The sequence below is a fragment of the Mirounga angustirostris genome, unplaced genomic scaffold (assembly GCF_029215605.1).
Source record: "Mirounga angustirostris isolate CCGP_5_RB_7025 unplaced genomic scaffold, mMirAng1.0.hap1 SCAF_16, whole genome shotgun sequence".
NCBI lineage: Eukaryota > Metazoa > Chordata > Mammalia > Carnivora > Phocidae > Mirounga > Mirounga angustirostris.
Window position 1 is genome coordinate 3,740,005 of NW_026991724.1, and position 18,589 is coordinate 3,758,593.

Sequence of the window (18,589 nt, forward strand, 5' to 3'; positions counted from 1 at the left end):
TGGCCGGCAGAGTTTCTGCTCACTCACCCTCAATGGCTCCCCACTACCTTCAGGACGGGGCAACCCCCCCACACACACATTCAAAGCCATCAACCCGGGCTGGAGCTCTCCTCTCTGGACTCCAGCCTTCCCCCAGGGCTCCAGTCATCCGGACAGGCCCCCCACACTGTGCACTGCACCCAAGTTTATGACCCCCTCCAAGCCTTTGCCCGCGCCAGTCCCTCCACCAGGCGTACCATCCTGTCCCCTCTGCGCATGACCCATTTTTCACTGTTCAGGACACCTCCCTTGTCCCCTCCACCAGATGCTAGCTTTAGACTGAAGACCCCTGGTGTGAGATCGAGGTGACGAGCACACTCAGGTATATGTGAGTCACAGGAGATCTTGCAGGAGGGAGAAGGATATGGGGCCTGAGGAAGGGGTGGCAGGGGTCACTGAGCAGGGGTCCCAGGGCGGGGGCCTGCCTGGAGGGGGGCAGGATGGTCACAGTTTGGAGGCTTTGCAGGGGGCAGGGATCATTTGCTGACAGACCCTGGGGCCCTCCACTCACAGCTGGAGAAAGAATTGTTGCCTGGGGTCCACAGGCCACTCTCCTGCTCATGAACCTTCAAGAGCTCCCCATGGCCCAGCCACAAAGTCTAAAAGATGCCGGGCACCCAAGAGTGGCCATTCACAGCCCTCATGCTGGCCCAATCCACCCTCCCTCCTCCACCCAAAGGCCCCTGCTGTTCTCTCGCTCCCAAAGGCCCCTCCCTCTCTCCTCCACCTGACCCGTGGTTATCAGCCCTCCTCGTCCTCTCAAGGAAGCCTCCCCATCCACCCCAGGCAGCCTGAACCCTGTCCCACTGCAGTCCTCCAGACTCAGGGACACTTGTATCACCTCGGCATTCCTCCCCTGAAGTTAGGTACCCTGCCCATTTTACAGATGAGGCTGAGGCACAGAAAGGTTAGGTCACATGCCCAGGCCACACAGCTCTGAAATGAGGGGCTGGGCTGGGGACAGGGCCGCACTCTGTGCCTTACACAGCCTGCAGCGGTCACAGTATTCCTCAGAGGGAGCCCTTCATTCCTTCCCTGGCCCGGGGCGGCCAGGGGATCCCAGAGCTTCTAGCCCAGCAGGCCAGAGATGAAGCCCCAGCCGGGCGATGCCACACACGGGATCTGACCATGAACCCCTGCGGGCTTTAGCAGACTCAGACCTTGGGAGTTTAACACCGAAATCAGCATCTGCAGCTGCACTGGCCACACCCCAGGGGACAGCCGCGTGACTCCGGACCCCTGAGCGCTCCAGGCCCGTTCCCTCCTCTCTACATTGCCGGGGTGTTGGGCAGATGGCCCCCCGCGCCCAGGTCTCCCCGCCCCAAGCCCGCCGGGAGAAGGCCAAGTCCTTTCCGGAGGAGCTGCCCCGAGCGACAGCGGCAAGAGGAGGGAGGAGCCAGGAAATCCGGGCGGGGCGGCGCCCACCCCCAGCCCCGGGCCAGGCGCCGGAGGGGGCGCCGGCTGCCCCCAGAAACGCGCTCCAGATGCGCGCGCGCTGCCAGCATTCCTGGAAGGTAACGCCAGGCCGGGCGGGGGGCGGGGGGCGGGGGGCGGGGGCGCAGGCCGCCGCCAGATGCGCACGGCGCACAGCTGCCCCCGGCTAATAAGGTCAGCTCCTGGCTCCGGCGAGCCGCGCGCACACACGGCCGCCGCCGCCGCCGCGGGGGAGGGCCCGAGCCCCCGTGGGGACGCGGAAGGGCTGCGGGGCTCATCCACCCCTGGGGGCAGGAGCCGACCCCCCCTTAGGGGGACCAAAAAACACCCAGCACCCTTCCCCCCAGCGAACCCCTCCCTGCCAGGCGTGGGACCCCGAGGCGGGAGAGGTCAGAACGCCACCCCCTTGCCGTTGGAGGGTCGGTGGGGATGCGCGCGGGGCTTGTTCTACTTTTATATTGGCTGTTTCCCTTCAGTGACTGAGAGGAGACCACGTGCTGCGCTGGGGGTCCTGGCCAGAGGTGAAGGGCAGGCATTGCAGGTGCCCCCTAGATTGGGGATCTCCACTGTGGGAAGCGGCCCCTAGATTGGGGATCTCCACTGTGGGAAGCGCAGCTGCAGGGAGCTGGGGCTCCTAGGATTCCCTGCCAGCACCACAAGGGAACTCACACCCCTCCCCCCCAGCCTATCCCCTCCACCTCACCCCGGGAACACCCTGTCCTCCACTGGGAGATGTGAGGTCACCAGCCTGGGGTCATGGGGGGCAGGGGGGAAAGGGAGCCAGTTGGGGGATCAGAGCCCAGATTCCGCTCCTCCCTTCCATCCAGGTCCCCCACAGGGCCAAGGGCAGTCCCCCCTCCTGCCCCTTCCTCCCTAGATAAAGGCGCCGGCAGCCGCCTTTGTTTCTCGGGTGTAAACCAAGCCAGATGCGGTCTAATCCCCCAGCTGGGCTGGATTTGCTGGCGGCTTAGGCTCTAGAGCCTCCCAAGCCCTCCAGCCCCGCCTGCCCGGCTGGCGTTTTCAGGGCTGCTGGGGGTGGGGGTTGGGGGTGCTGGCGGCCTTAACCCTACTCTTCTCCCACCTGAGGGCCAAGGAGAGGGTGAGGCCCCTGGCTTTGGGATCCTGTCCTCATGGGGCCAAATGACCTTCGGTGAATCTCGTGACTCAGAGCCTTGGTTTTCTCATCTATACATTGGGAATGATGAGGACAAACCCCACAGGTCCTATAGCTCAGATACTTTTATTAGGATCTGGAATGGTGTTCACCTCCCTGACCACCCACTAAGAGCCACAGTGCCCCATCTAACCACACACCCCGTCTCCAGGGCACAGAACAGCGATGACAGACACGGAGATGCCTAGGGAACTCTGCAGGCGCACCCCATTCCTTCCAAGAACCAGAGAACCCAAGGAAGCTGGTGCTAACATTAATCCCGCTGTGCAGAGGAAGAAGCTGAGGCCCAGAAAGTTCCCAAAGCTAGTAAGACACAGGATTATCAGTAAAATAGGGAAATGGCCCAGGTCACTGAGCAAATGAGAGGCAGAGAATAGATGCCCCAGGGGCGAATGCGGGAGCAGCAAGGGGAGGGCAATGCCAAGGTCCCCTGGTAGCACTAGGTGGGGTCTTCAGAGTGGGGTCTAAAGCCGTCCAGAATCAGACCCCTGTGAGTCTTGCTAAAAATGCAGATTCCTAGGCACCGGTCTGCCCCACCACACTAGAGTCCGGTGGGGAGGCCCTGGAATCTGCATTTATTACAGGCGTGTGTATGTGACAGTGGGGGGGGCGGGGTCGGAGGACTTGCGTTCTGTGCTGCCATCCAGGTGGCCGTGCCCTCTGTGTATGGGGGGCCAGGGGAGAAGGGGCCTAGGGCAAGCCAAGCCCCAGGCAACTCTGAAGGGGGCTCTCTGTCCCCTCTGGGGCCCACCCTATAGCCCGGGGCCACCCGGGCTGGGAGCGCAGCCTCACCTGGGCTGGTCCAGCCAGAAGGTGGGCGGGATGCCAAGCTCAGAACCAGCCAGGAGTGTCTGATGGATGCGGCGCCTCCTTCCAGAGGCCATTAATCATCCGAAGAAACTCCCTGTCAGTCCCCCTGTTCCCACTGCCTCCACCCATGCACAAGCCCCACACGCAGACACGCAGACACGCAGACCACCACACATGCCCGCGCACACACGCAGATGCACAGCACACTGCCGTCTGCATCCGCCACACATGCAAGAGCACGCCACCCACGGTACCCAGGCTGTGCACGCACACGCACACGTCGGCACAGATTTCAGACACCACACGCTGATCCCGCGCAACACCCTGTACGTTCACGCTGTACTTAGCATGAGCACACACACATACACGCGTGCACACGGCGGTCAAGCCCGTTCCCACCCTGTGGGGAGACAAGACAGGGCCCCAGAGCTGTTACAAACACCCCCAAAGGCCACACCGCCCCGTGCAGCCTCCACTCCAGGGCCCCAGCCAGGTTCCAGCCCCACGGTCCCTTGCTCGGGGCTGCAAGGCTGTCAGCCTTGTACCTCTCAGGCTTCTCATGCCCATCTGAAGCTTTGGCTGGTGGGCAGGGTGATTAATAAAAAATGAGGAAATGAATTACTGATGGGCTGATAAACATGGTTTGGCAGACACCTTGCCTTTGCGAGCAGGGAGGGTGGTCATGGTGAGGATTCTTCGGGGCGGGAAGGCTGGGTGGGACTGTCCTTCCCCGCGCATTTCACCGATGAGAACAAGCGCCGGGTAGCGACCCATCCAGAGCCAGCAGCCCCCGAGAGACCTCCGGGACCACAGCGCAGAGATCCCCACCCCTGCCCACCCACCCACCGCCCTCTCTGACCCAGAAGCCCAGCTGTGTGTGTCTGGCCTGGGCTCATGTGCCTTACACAACAGGAACCCCAGAGCCGTTCATTCATTCATCCGCTCCTACCGAAAAGGACACAAACACAGGGCTGAGATCCTGAAGATGCAACCAGGGTGGAGAGAAGCTGTCTTCAGCGGAGCACTTGGGCCTCCAGGAGGAGGTGACACTTGAGTGCTGGATGAAAAAGAGCCGGTGCCCAGGACAGAGGGGGCAAGGGGCTGTGGCAGCAGGACCCCTCCCTGCTCCAGAGCCCAGGAAGAAGCACCATGTGAGGATCTGTCCATTTGGCTCCCACACCCACATCCTAAGCAGGTCAAGGCACCAGGAGGCAGTCCTGTCCCTCTTTGCTCCCAATTCTGGCCACACCCTGAGCCCCGATCCACCCACCCACCTGAGGGCGTCCGATGGGGTAGTCTGGGTCCTTCCCCCCACAGCCCCCATCCATCCCGGGCCGAAGCTTGAGGCCTGAGGGGAGCAGAATGTATAGAACATTTCCATTCAGATACGAGGCCTGGTTTTCTCGAAGCGTGCCCCCGGGAAGCGCCTCGTGGCCAGGGCCTCTCATTGGGCTCTGCGTGTTCTTTAGCATCCAGAAGGCCACTCCCAAGGACGAAGTCAGGGAAAGCACTTGGCCCAGTCTGGCCTTGGGGTGACAAGCATGTGCCTTCCAAGGGATGTAGCAAAGGCCAACGCCTTCTCCACGGCCTGCCTGCCAAAAAGCCTCACTGTTTTCCGTCTCCCACGCCCAACTGCGGGGAAGCAAATCTGGCTGGGCCCAGGCCCCACGAGCCTGACGCCCCTTAACCAAGGCAGAGGGTCTGCCAAGCGTGGGCACTGGCAGCCCTCAGAGAAGAGGCACCGAGCGACACCCACCAGCTGTCGGCACCGGGGTTCCCTGGAGGCCAGGACCATGGTGACTCTCCATTTGCTTTTTGCAAGTTTTTCTCGACCTTCGAAGTTTTCAGGCATCATTTTGTGCTGGGGGAGCAGGGAGTGTTACAAAAGACACTCACGGGAGGAAGGAATGGAAATGGCCTTGACACAGAAGCGAAACTGTCAAGGTTTGGATGGGCTTTGGGACCTCGGCCGGCAGCTCTTGCAAGGAAGACCCCGCATAGCCATCACACTGCTCACGCAGGCAGCTCCACACAGACGGCCCCTGAGGAAGGCAGAGAAAGGGGCTACATCCAGCCAGTCACCCCTCTGTCCCACCCGTGTGACCAGCGACTGGTCCATCCATCCATCTAAGCATCCATCTGCCTGACCCTCCACACACTCAACCATGCATGCATCCATCCGCCTGTCCGTCTGTTCTCTTCCCATCTTTCTGTCCTTCCACCCACTCATCTGTAGGCTGCACCTTTTTCACTTTACCTAACCAGCATCTGTCCCTCCCCAACCCCGCGGGGCTGTCAATCAGCACACTCCCTTTCTCTCCGTAGGGGTGGGCAGGTGTACCGGGCTGAGCCAATCAGGGTCTTCTCTGGGACATTAGCTAGGGAACTGTTCTTCTCCCCACTCTGGAGTCACTAGATGTCAGCCTCGAACTGCTTGCTGGTGGCAGTCTCTGACAGCCTTGTGAAGAGAACCTGCCAACAAGGGAATCCCACCCAGGAAAAAGCAGAGCTGAGGATGGAGAAAGGCAGAGGCCGGGCGGCATCCGATGAACCTGGGACCCACGGGGCCTGAAGGCAGCATCACCCTCAGTCAGTTCAATAATGCCCCTTCTTGCTAGCGTGCGCTGGAGTTGGGCTTGTCACTTAAGGATAGAAAGGGCCAGGGGTCACACAAGCCCTTCTCATATGGCATCCAGTGATTTAGAACCTTCTAGATGCTCATCCCTGAGTCAGATGAGGATAGCCTATAGACAAACAAGCCTTGCCCTTCCTGCCAGAGGCTGACCCCCCAGCTGGACAGGCAGTTCTACAACAAAGCCACACAGCTCAGACACTAGGACAGCACGGGATCAAAAGGGGACAGACAAGACCCCTATCACTAAGCCTCAGTTCCCCTATCTATGAAATGGAGACAGCATCCCTATCGTGCAGGGCTGCTCGAAGATCAGTGATGGAGTAAGCCATGTGAGCTGCCCACCCACCAGCCATTCCTACCCCCTTCTTTTTTGATGGCACAGCCTACCCCCCATGAAGTCTGAAAAGGTCAGAGACTCCTATTCCCAGCACCCCTGCAATTACAGTTGCGCAGATGACCAGGCCTGGACAAGTGGACTCAAGTTGGCTGAAATCTTCTGGGAAACACTCTTCCCCAAAAGAGAAAAGAGCGAGAGAGCCCCCTTCCTCTTCCCATCCTGCTTCTGGATATTATCATGTGAGAACGTGATGCTTGGAGCTATGGCAGCCAGCTTGCAACCATGAGGAAAGGGTCAAGAGAATCATGCTTGGATTTACCTGAAGGAAAGGGTCATCTCTTGTACACTTGGGGCTGGGAGCTGGGGTTTACACTCTCATTACTGGTTGTGGGAGGTGGTCTTATGAAGCAGATAAAAGAAGTGATTTCTGGAACCAGTCTTTTCGGGTTCAAATCTGAGCTCTACTACTTGCTGGCTGTGTGACCTCAGGCAAGTTACTTGACCTCTCTGTGCTTCCATTTTCTCCTCTATAAAAATGGGAATACTTTGGAGTGTTAAATAATTTAGTACAGCTCGAAAACCTCTAGCACGGTGCTCAGTACAAAGAAAGTGCCCAACAGACATGAGGTGTAATTAGCCATCACAGTCAGAAAATGTAGGGGCCCGGGGTGGGGGGTAGGCTGGGACCGGGGGAAGCCGGGCAGGCGCAGAGGCCCAGCCCGCGGGAGCCGAACAGGAGCCGTGAGTCTGCTCCCGGCCTTGGCACCGCGGCGGCTGCGCTGACTTGCTCTGCGCTCCCCCTGCCAAGGCCGGAGCAGCTGGCTCCAGGCTGCCGATGACGCAGCCCGCCCGCTGGCTGTGCCGCCCTCGCCCACCGACAGCCAGGCTGGCGGCCCGCGAGGTGGGCGTCCTATCGGCCCAGGGGGCGGGGTGGGGGGGACTCGGCCACCGGTCCAGAGGTGCCCCCCCCACCTCCCTGCAGGCAGCCCTCCCTGACTCCCCGCCAGCGAGCTTCACCTTCGGGGGAGAGAGCCGTGTCTCTCGGCCCCTCCCGCCACAGCCGAGTGTGAAAGCAATTCCACTTGGCAGCCTCGCAACAGTGAGTCAAAAACAGTTGTCTGGCTTGTCGGATGCCCAGGCCCTGCACAGCTCAGAGCAGGCTGCTGGGCTGGGGGCCACGTAACTCTCTCGGGCGTGTTCTCTCCAGCGAGGGCCGAACGCCCCAGGCTCAGGGTGTGTGTGTGTTGTGGGGGGGTGGGGGGGCCAGGGTGCTTTGCAGCAGGGTAAACTGAGGGAGAAGGAGGCTCACATCTTTCTGCACCATCTCCTCTTCTGCTATCTGCTCCTCTGGGCTCAAGAACATGTTACTGCTGACCGCCCTCTGCTACCGAAAGTGGATCTGACATGACTGAGCTTCCCTCCCTCTCTGCTGGCTCTATGTGGGTCTCTCGGGGTTGGGACACTGTAAGGATGGAGGATGCTAGGCACGGCCTGCAGGCAGGGACTTGGACGTTTACACACAACGCTTCCTCGCCTCTCCATGACGACCCCAGACGCGGGCACTGTCGCTCCCCCCCATCTTACAGGTGAGCACACTGAGGCTCAGCGCGTGTGAGTACCTTCCCCGAGTCACACAGCAAGTTCATGGACAGGCAGGAATTCAAACCCAGGCTTGGCTGACCTTAAAGCCAGGGCATTCACTGCACTGACTCAGCATTCACAGAAGCTTCTGGACGCAGGGCTTTGTCCTCCCCCTCCTGCACACTGCTGCCCAAGAACAGTGTTTATAACCCTCCCCTGCTCAGCAACCTTCCATGGCTCCCCAGCACCCACAGGAAAAAAATAAACCAAACCCTTTGCAGAGCCCTCCCCACCCCTGACTCCTGACATCAGCCCTGGAACCCACTGACTCTTCACCAGAGCCAAGCAAAGGGCTCCTTGAGAGCCTGGACTGCACACTGTCTCCTCCAACAGGCCGGCCTACACCCACCGCAGGGCCTTTGTGCAGTGCCCTTCTCTGCCCACCTGCCACCTCCTGGCCCCCCCGCGGCAGCACCCCCATCACGCCCTCTCGTGTGCGGATCTCTCCGCCGCTCCTCACTGCCCAGCATGATCCTTTCTTTGTGCTGAGCTCTGTTTAATGTGTGAGGCCTCTGACTAGCCGGTGTGCCTTCGAGGGCAGGGCCACGCCTGTCCTGTTTACAGCTGCGCCCCCGTGCCAGCATGTGGCCAGGGTTTGGGGACTGCTGAGTGAAGAAGTGTGTGAATGAGTTCGCATCTCCCGGGGCTCAGGCAGGGCCAACACAGATCCCGAGTCCTGGCTGGCCTGAAAGGAACCTCCCCTGGGCCCAACCACCCCCATTCTGGCCCCAGCCTCTCAGATCCCGTGCGCTACCCTCCCAGACCTGCCCCAACCGTGTAGACTTCCCCAACCATGCCCATACACTCGTGTTCCCCGCCCCCAACCCAGCCAACTCCTGCACATCCCTCAAGAGCCCCTGCAAGTACTGCGTCCTTTGCTGGGCAGAGCCGATCACACCCCCTCTGACACCCTGTGGCGTGGACACACCCACTGTGAGGTCCACACGGGCTTGCCTTCACGGACCGCGGCGCCCGCACCCAGCAGGTGCTTGCCACGCCACAAGAGAGCCACCTCCTCTGCGTTCCTTCCCGGCGTGCAGGCCTCCCCGACGGGACTGGAGCGCTGATGGCAGGGGCTGTTTTACTCACTGGTAAGTCCTCAGTGGATGGATGGATGGATGGATGGATGGATGGATGGATGGATGGACCAACAGATGGGCAGATGGGCAGATAGGTGGATGAACAGAAAGGAAGGAAAAATGGATGAATGGATGGATGGATGGATGGATGGATGGATGGATGGATGGATGGATGGATGAAGGACTCAGGTAAGACAGATCTATAAATGGCTGGAAGAAGGAAGGAAAGGCAGACAGATGGACGATGGATGCATGCAAGCATGGATGATGGAAGGAGAAATGGATGGATGCGTGGGCGAAAAATGGATGGAGGGAGCCAGAGAGGGAGGACGGAAGGGTAGACGAGCAGGCAGGCAGGCAACTGGGTAAGGAGAATGAGCACTGCCCGTGTTACTTACTCCTTCACGGGTCCCCCCCTCGGCTTTCTGATCAGATGAAGAACCCCACAGAGGAGTCTCCCCCACCCTCACTGCCAAGGGCTGCCGCTGCTCTAAGCAGAGGGAAGGGGTGGTATCTTCTTAGCGCTCCGTCCACACAAACCCCCACGTCCCTCCCACTGGGGGCATCAGGACCAGCCCCACAGACAGTGTGGTGAGGCTGCGTACCGACTCATTTCCTAGCAGGGGACACTCACAGAGCCCTTGCTACATACAGAGGCCCCTCCTTGGAGATTCCAGACAGCCTGAACTCCAAAACAGTGCCAGGCAGCAGACTGTTCCCTCACCTTATCAAGAGGGAAACTGAGGCCCAAAGATGGTTACCCAGAGTCACACAGGTGCAGGTGGCTGAGCCAGGATTCGAACCCAGGCAGCATGGCTCCAGAGCCCACATGCTTGGCCCCTCGGCTGCCCGTGGGCCCCAGGCTTGGTCGCCATGTCCCACCTGCCCGCTCCCTGGCATTTCCACTCTCCTCGTTCCTCGTCTTAATCCTACATAGGATTTCTTACTTCATGGTTTCCCTTCAATCAACTTACCTTCTTTGCTTAAATAAATTTGAAATGTATATGACGACCACAAAAGGAAAATCGGTATTAAGTAACATAAATAGAAGGTGACCCTAAAAACCCATACCATGAAAATGAAACAGTGCCGTTCAGTTTTAGCCAAGTACTAATCCCAAAGAAGGCTCTGGGCCTGAGGCCTACTCTTATTAAAAAAAGAGAGATCAGCGAGTGTGGTAGTTTTAAAAAATACGTCCACAGATGCTCCGACACGCTTCACTCGGTGAAGAGGTGGAGCCCTTGAGTATGGGCCAGACTTAGTGATTCACTACCAATGAGGAGAAGAGGGCGGGAGTCACAGCGTGTGGCTTCTGAGACCACGTCATTACAGGCAAAGAGCTTCCTCCTGGTTCTCTCCTAGATCACTCACTCTGCAAAGCCAGCTGCTCAGCAGAGAGCCCCCCGTGGCAAGGCACTGAGCCCTCTTGCCACCAGCGAGCACTGGACCGAGGCCTCCAGCCACCGGTGTGAGGGAGCCATCTTGGCAGCTGGTCCTCCAGCCTCAGTGGAGCCTTCGGCTGAGACCACAGCCCCAGGCACCTCCCTGATTACAGTCTCAATGGAGACCTGGAGCCAGAATCACCCAGCCGAGCCACTCCCCACAGAGACTGTGAGACAAGAACTCTTTGTTGTTTGAAGCTGCAACATTCTGGGGTGTTTTGTTACACCGCGTGCGAGAGATAACTCACATAGCCAGTGAGAGAGAGGCATGTGAGATGGCAATTCCAAACCGAGACCTTCTTTCAAGTAGTCGGGAGGATGAAAACGCAACTGGAAGGGTAAGAAGTGAGCCCTGACAGGACTCAATGTACTCTTTGCTATTGTGAATATTATTAATTACGGTGCCTCTCCCGTCTGCTCCCCACCAAGCCGCCAGAGGGAGGGGGCTGCGTGAATCAGCTCATATCTTCCTGGGGAGCTTCCCCAAGAGATGCCCTTCCCACTCAGAGTGAACACCCAGCGCTCCACGTCCTCCAGCCCCTACTGACCACTCAGACCCCACCACCCCTGCCCCGCTCTCCCTCCTCCCTGCTCCTCATCCATTCCAGCCACACGGCCTCCTGCTTTGCCCACAAAACCCCAAACTCATTCCCACCTCTTCTGGGCTTCTGCACTGACAGTCCTTCTGGTCCCCTCTAACAGGACCCGCTCCTCCCTGCTCTGGCCCTCACTCCATTCAGCGCTTTGCTCGGAGGCCCCCTGACCACAGTATCTCCCAGTCAGTCCCCACGAGGCCCTGTTCCCTGCTTCCGACCCTCACTGGCTTCACGGCTACTCACAGCACTGACCTCCACGTGACACCACGGTGCATACTTACTCCCTCGTCACTGCCTGCTGCTCTGCAGAAGGGAATCTCGACTGGGGCTGGGCTGGGTCCATGTGGCTCGCAGCTCCCCCTCCCCTACTCAGAGCAGGGCCCGCACATAGTAGGTGCTCAGTGAGCCTCTGCGGAATGAATGCTAAAGCCTCCCCATCCTGCCATATCATGTGGCATCCAGGAAACCAGGGAGTCAGACTCGAACTGAACGAAGTTCTAAACCCGACCTGGAACAGACCACGCTAATTTGTAGAGCCTCGAGCTAAACCCAAATATAAAAATGCTTCTCGGCTGCCAACCAGACCGAGGATTTTTTTTTTTTTAATGAGTTTGGCTCCAGAAATCTCTCCTCTATGTTCCTAAACCTCATCTTCCCTCGCTTCTCCCCTTCTCCCTGTTCTCCATGCTCGATGCCATCACCAGCACAGAGATTCCTCCCAGGGCTCTCTGCTCCTTTGTTCTCCCCACGGCATCGAAGGGTGCCTCCCCCCAACCCGATGCAGGAACCTCGGTGGGGGCCCCACCTCCGCCAGCCTTTGAGAGGTGCCAGGCGTTGCCCTGGGAAGCTGAGGGAAGGAGGTCTTAGCTCCAGAACATCTTAACAATGGTCCTGAGAATGGGTACAGGGTTTCCATCAGGGATGATGAGAAAGTTCTAGAATGAAATGGGCATGGCCCTGAGGGTTGCATAACAGCATGGAGGTACTTAACACCACTGGACTATACCCTGGAAAATGGTTACAGTGGTAAATTTTACATTGCGTTTGTTTAATGTTCATTTTTTTACACAACAAAAAAAGTGTTAAAAAAAAAATGGTGCTGGCCCCATTTGGCATCATCAAGTTCAGGAGTCCGAAGAACTTAAAACTGACAGTGATGCTAAGTTTGAAGACATTTTTCTGCATTTCTCTGAGATAGAACAGATAGCTTTGATTCCTGCCTGGCCGGCAAACCGACTTCTTCCTACGACAACGAAGAAAACAATCAAAATCAACCTGGTAACAGTGCCCACTGAAACATCCCACAAACGTGCTTCTGTGGTGGACGGTATACAGCTTAACATTTTTTATTTTCCTCTTTCGTATGCAAAATTAAAATAGAGAGAGAAGAAGAAATGTCACTGTAAGCACGGAGCCCGGGGGTGAATCCGGTGAATCTGGTGAGTCCACCGGCCGGGAAGGCGCGCTGAGCCGGAGGGGCCGCCCCCAGGAAGGAGACCAGTGAGACAGAAAATAAATAAACAAAAGCTTCCCAACTTCGGACAGAGGGTTTGCAACGCGGACGGTCCTCCGTCGGCAGGCCACGCGGCGAGCCTCAGATGTATTTGTAATTGGGCCACGGTTTTCGGCTTCCCGGCTACATGTGTGTTTGAGGAGGTGCTCGACTTGGTCACAACGTCCAAGCTGCCTGATCTGACAGCCGTTGGCGCATGGCTACTGGAAGGGGGAGCCAGCTGTTTGGAAAAATAGGTCTAACTGCCGCCCCCCCCCCCCCCCCCGGCCAACCAGCAACGTCTTTCCCGGATCTAAAGCTGCCCGTGGGCCAGTTTCAACCACTGAGGGTGTCCTGGAGAGCGTCGAACCCCCCATCGTGCGCCTCCAGCTCCACCTGTGGTCCTGCCAGCCACTTGGCCAATTCACTGGCAGACAGGGCCAGCCCGGAGTTGGGGAGTCCTGCTCTGGCCCCCACTCAGGGGCTGGGCGCGGCAGACTGAGGTTCTGGACCAATCTGGCCCCGAGCGTCCGACGGAGGAAGAGGCTGGGGCCTCCACCCTGAAGTGCCTGAGGCTGCTGCACCTGGGGCCTCAGGCGGGGCAGGGGGGCAATGGAGGGCCGGGCAGGTGCCTGCCAGCAGGGGTGCAGCTCCGAGGAAGGGAGCTGTGGACCCGGACTGCTGTCCTCTCCCCTCTCCCAGGCACCCCCAGGAGACCCGTGGCTGCCCCGTGGCCTGGTGGGCATAGGCCTCCCCCGCCCTCCCTGAGGCTGGCCCAGCCAGACAGGGGTGACCCTGGGGGAGAAGGGCCGGGCCAGCAGCTGAGTCAGCTCCCGCCAGGTCAAGCAGAGAGCTGACCTCCCCACCCAGAGGCGGGAAAACGCCCGTCTCCAACCAGGGCCTGCCCAGCCCAGGCAAGGAGCCCGAGTGCCATCAGCAGCCCCTGCAACGGTCCCAGGAGGCTGGACGCCATGCCCCCCGCCCCCACCCGCCTGCAAGGCGCTCCTCTCTGGACTTGCGTTAGTTACAGCGCTGGCTGCTATTTTAAATCCCCGGCTTGTTTAGGAAGCCCCGGCAGAGAGGGCTGAGCAGGCTGAGCCCGAGGGGATGCGGGCTAGGGGGCAGCCCCGGCTGGGGGTCTGGGGCCTGCTGCCATTTGAACAGGGACCAATTAATCCCTGCGGGGGCGTGGGGCATGTGGCTCGCCCTGTACAGAAGCTGTGTGTGTGTGTGTGTGTGTGTGTCGGGGGCGGGGTGGGGGGCGTTCAGTAGCCTGCAGCTGACCTCCCCAGCAAACGAGCCACAGAGTGGGCTCCTCGTGGGTGACCAGGCTCCGCCCCTCCCCCCCAGCAGGGACAGCTGCAGGCTGCCCCGGCCTCCCCTGGCCTCCCCTGGCCTCCCTGCCTAAAGCAGGGGCTGAGCCACTTGACCTTGGAGGGCTGGTCTACTCCAGGATTTTACGGTTGGGGGCCTGGTTTTCCCAGCCACCGTGTCTCAGAGCGAGGACAGCCCAGAGGACGTGGAGTGGCCACAAAGGCTTGGCTGTTCTCCCATGTGCCTCGCTGGGCTGGGGAGGAGAGAGGGGGGCTGCAGTGGGGGCACAGGCGGGGTGGGGGCGGGGCGGGAGGAGGCTGGAAGGAGCCAGGGAGCAGGGAGGACGTTTTGGGAAGACTTCCTGAGGAAAGGGGTGGGGAGAGACCCAGAGACACAGAGAGAGACACGGAAGCACAGAGAGACGTGGAGAGACAGAGACCGAGAGACACATACTGAGAGAGGAACAGAAGGGAGAGAGACACCCAGAGACAGAGACAAAGAGAACGGGAGAAGGCGCACAGCGCGGCCACGGGAGAAGGCGCGAGAAGGCCGACATGTGTGTGGTGAGGCTGAAGTTCAAAAAGGAGGGGAAGAGGTGGTTTGACGACCAAAGTCATTGAAAAATTTTTGGCTCAGCTGCCCCGAGGCTCCTGGCTGCGGGCCCGGCTCCGCGCTGAACTTAAACAAACCCCTGCAGCAGCCATCTGCTTGGTTTTAAAATAAATCCAACAGTCTGCTGAGCCGGGTGATCGAGTTTCCATCTGTGCCTCCGCTCGCTCGCCGGCCTGGAGCCGCGCTTGCCTCTCCCAGCCAAGCCTCCTGGCAACATGTGGGCCGGTAATTCCTCCAGGAGCAGGGGAAACCGGACCCCCGCCCGCCCGGGCCTAACTGAAACCGAGTGCTATTTTTACAGCCACCCACGGCAGAGGGAGGACCGAAGCGCGCTCTGAACACCCAGGCACGGGGCTGTGCTGAGCGGCTTCGGCCCACGGGGTCCCCCCCTCTGCCCTGAGAGAAAGGGCTGAGGGGCCGAGCAGGGGGTGCTGGGCCCCCAGGGACAGGATGATGCTCCCGCGTCTGGGCAGCTGCGGCTTCCTGGGGGTGGCGCCCGCCCGGGGCCCACCGGGAGCAGCCCAAAATAGCAGCGGGGACTCCCCCCCCTTCCCTCAGGCTGGGGTCACCCTGGAAAGTGCTGCCCATCTGTCCCTAAGTCCAGGAGACCAGGGGAGCCTGCCTTCCCCAGCCCAGGCCGGAAACAAAGAAGGAGAAACACCAGCCCAGCAGGGTTCAGTGACCCCATCTGCGCAATGGGCATAAAGCAGCCCTCCTGGTGGTGTCGGGGGAGCAAAGATGGGGGCCCACGATCCTGGAGCTGCAGCTGGCACATGGGGCCTTTATACGCGATTTTAGGAAACACAGAAAGGAGAGAAAGGACCACAGGAAAAGGGTCAGGGTCCCCCACCCTACTCTGAAGGACAGGATCCGAGATGGTGAACGGGGCCCTGGCTGCCAGCTAAGCAGGCTGGGGTCTCTGTCCCCAGCCAGATGCCTCCATTCCACAATCAGACTGCCCTCTGATCCTGCCAGAGGTTCCCTGGTGCCGGCAGGGAGGTGTGTGGGTGAGGAGGGACCCCAATCTTACTCACTCCTCAACACATGAACCATGGCAGGCCAGGACGGGGAGTCCACAGGCCTAGACCCAGGGCCACCTCTCCCACAGTGTGTGGCTTTGGGCAAGTTGTGCTCCCTCTGAGCCTGGGATCCCCCTGTCCCCTCCCCTCCATCAAAACAGGGGGCGGCAGCGGAGTGGATGGCTTGGGGACCACAGCCGTTCCGAGGGATGGCCAGGCTTCTGCACCCGCAAGCTTCCCCTGGACTGCCTCGCCAATGCTTCTCTCCTCAGCCCCCAATGCAGCCCAGAAATGAAGACAAGCGGGTTCCGACAGGCACAGCACGCCCTCCTTGTCAGGTACACTCTCGGCTTCCCACCTCCCCCCACCCCATCCTCTCCAGGCGCAGGCTCTGTGGACCGCCGCTGGTCCAAGTGTCCTGCCACACTTCATACCCTCCTGGCCACCTGTGCGGTCGGAGTCTCCTCTCCCCCATTTTCCGGGTGGGGAAACTGAGGCAGAGAACGGTCGAGTCAATTGCTCAAAGGTTACCCCAGGATAACAACGGTGCAGACCTAGCCCCCTCTAATGCCACACTATCAACCATCCTGCCCCCCTGCCTTCTCCACGGGCGGGTGGTCCTCTCTCCGCCCCCCCAGGCCAGCTCTGGCTGCTCGTCAACCCAATCAGCCTTTGTCGAGACCCACACAAAGGTCAGGCACACGGCTTCCCATAGGCCACCCCGCTCATTCCCCAAGAACACCCAAAGAAGGGATGCTGCAAACCCACTTTGCAGCTGGGGACACTGCAGTCCAGTACGTGGCCCAGAGCCAGACGGGCAGCAAGGGGCAGGGCGGGGACGTGAGCAGTGGGCACTCTGGCCTGGGCTGCGCCGGCTCAGTGCCCCTACTCGCCCCCTGCCCCCAGAAGCCAGGCCTGGGCCGGGAGGGGAGGGCGCATGCAGGGAGGGAAGGGGCCACAGGGGCTGCCCTCCTCCCCCTGCCGCACCCCTGCCCTTCCTGTCCTCCCCCCACGGCCCCCGACATCCCCCTCATGCATTCAACAAACAGACCGCGCACCTACTGCGTGCTGCCCCAAGGCCAGCCCCACCGAGGCCCCAAGGCTGCAGGAAAGACGCTCCCATCTCTGGCAGCAGGTGCAGTAAGAGGGAGCATGCCAGCGCCGGGGGCGGGGGGCAAGGGCAAGGTCCAACAGGAGCGTGCACTGCTGTCCCACATGCTGGGGGCTTGAACGACAGAAACCCGTTCCCTCGGTTTGGAGAGGTCGGAGATCCCGCTCCTTCCGCAGGCTCTGGGGTGGATCCTCCCTGCCTCTTCTAGCTCCTGGCGTGCCCTGGCTGGCCGTGGCATCACCACACCCCCGCCACCGTCCTCACGTGGCCCTGTGTGTGCACGTGTCTCCCTCTTCCTGCAGGGACAGTGGCTGGGGGACTCAGGGCCATCCTACGCCAGGGCGGCCTCCTCGGTACTCGACCGTGTCCGCAGAGGCCTTCTTCCCAAATAAGGCCACGCTCACGGGTTCGGTGGACGTGAACCTCGGGGGACCCTTCAGCCCAGGATAGTCCGATTCCCTGCAGTGCGGCCACCTGGGCACATCTCCCCGGGAGAAGAGAAGCCGCCTCTGTGGAGACGGGCCCAGCAGGCATTCCACTCACCGAACCCAATACTTGGATGATGTCAATCTTTTTTTCCGTCTCTGGACTCCAAACAGCCAGACCCTATTATGGGATATTATGTACCCAGAGGAAGGGCGCCAGTGCCGGCCCCCAGCCTGGCAAGAGACGCCCTAGGATGGCCTCCGCCTCGCTTAGCAGCGCTCGCTCGCTCGCTCGTGGAACCAGTCACAGAAAATCTCTGTGGGGACGACCAAGGCCTCCGTTCCCACACCACTGACTCAGCGCATCTGTCAGCAGCCTGCCCGACCTCTACCCTCAGGGCCTGTGAGTCTGAGCTGCCTGCAGGCGCCGGCCCCCTGCCCCCGGCCCAGGGCCTCCTCCGAGGCTCCCGGCTCCCGTGAGAACGGCAGCGCCGCGTCTGAGCCCGGAGGACGGCCTTCAAGGTCGCCCCCGCAAGCGTGCCGCTGGGAGTGGGAGCCCAGGCTGCGCCGGCCTGGCTGACTGGGGCACTCGGGGCTACCAGGACGCTTCCGGACAGGTGCTGTTCAAGGACGAACACGCACAAAGTGCACAGACAGGTTCTCCGCGCGGCTGTCTATTTATCTGAGAGAGAGAGAGAGCGAGCACGCGAGGGAGGGCAGACGGAAAAGGAGAGAGACCGCCAAGCAGACTCCCCACTGAGCGTGGAGCGTGAAATCAAGAGCCGGGCGCTTAACGGACTGAGCCGCCCAGGCATCCCGCCCCCCGGCCCCCCAGCCCCGGCTCATCTTATTAAATGTGAGGGAGGCAGTTCTCCCGCTTCCGAGCTGCACTCCCATGTCCTGCTACCACCATCTGTGAAATGGGGTGGCAACGGCTGCAGCCGGTGTGCACGCCCTCTGTGGGCGGCCCCTTCTTACCCCACGTGGAGCTGGTACTACCATCAAGCCTGGCGAGACCAGGGGTGGCACAGGGCAGCGAGGATGCAAGCGTCCGAAGCAGACGCTCTGGCCTCTGGTATCGAGGACCCAAGAGGCAGGCGTGGGGTGGCTTGTCCAAGGCCTCACAGCTCCCATGAGCTGGAGCCGGGTGCTGGCCCAGGCCTCTGCCCAGCCCCCTTGCTGCCCCCTGGGGCAGAGCATCTCAGGCACTGCCTCCTTCCCAGCAGCTAATGGGACCTGCGGACTCTGGGGGCTCATGGCAACGGGGAGCCCGAAGGCTCTGTGCCCCACGGCGCCAGGGTCGCTTGAAACACAACCTGTTGAATGGCTTCCATTTGGTGGAGGATGCCTGACAGGAGCTGAACTATGTCCCCCAAATTCCTATGGTGAATTCCTAACCCCCAACACCTCCAAATGTGATCCTATTTGG

The 18,589-nt window shown here is 60.4% G+C and overlaps 1 protein-coding gene and 2 long non-coding RNA genes across 10 annotated transcripts in view; 1 reads left to right on the plus strand and 2 right to left on the minus strand.

Moving 5' to 3' along the window:
• The window catches only part of GSE1 (Gse1 coiled-coil protein), a 400,566-nt gene that overhangs the window by 345,968 nt on the left and 36,009 nt on the right, over positions 1-18,589 (minus strand). The window lies entirely within an intron of this gene.
• LOC129046285 (uncharacterized) lies at positions 1,466-17,172 on the plus strand. 4 transcript variants are annotated; one of them, XR_010408048.1, is made up of 5 exons: positions 1,466-1,553; positions 8,900-9,161; positions 10,512-10,929; positions 12,568-15,962; positions 17,038-17,172. It is a non-coding gene; the product is annotated as an uncharacterized LOC129046285 (long non-coding RNA). The 4 variants fall into 4 exon arrangements; XR_010408049.1 differs by lacking the exon at positions 1,466-1,553 and adding an exon at positions 7,219-7,528; XR_010408050.1 differs by lacking the exon at positions 1,466-1,553 and having other exon boundaries at positions 7,695-9,161; positions 12,568-14,556; positions 15,786-15,962.
• LOC123855201 (uncharacterized) lies at positions 12,215-17,041 on the minus strand. The gene is made up of 2 exons (XR_006793475.3): positions 16,683-17,041; positions 12,215-12,430 (listed from the first exon to the last, which is right to left on the minus strand). It is a non-coding gene; the product is annotated as an uncharacterized LOC123855201 (long non-coding RNA).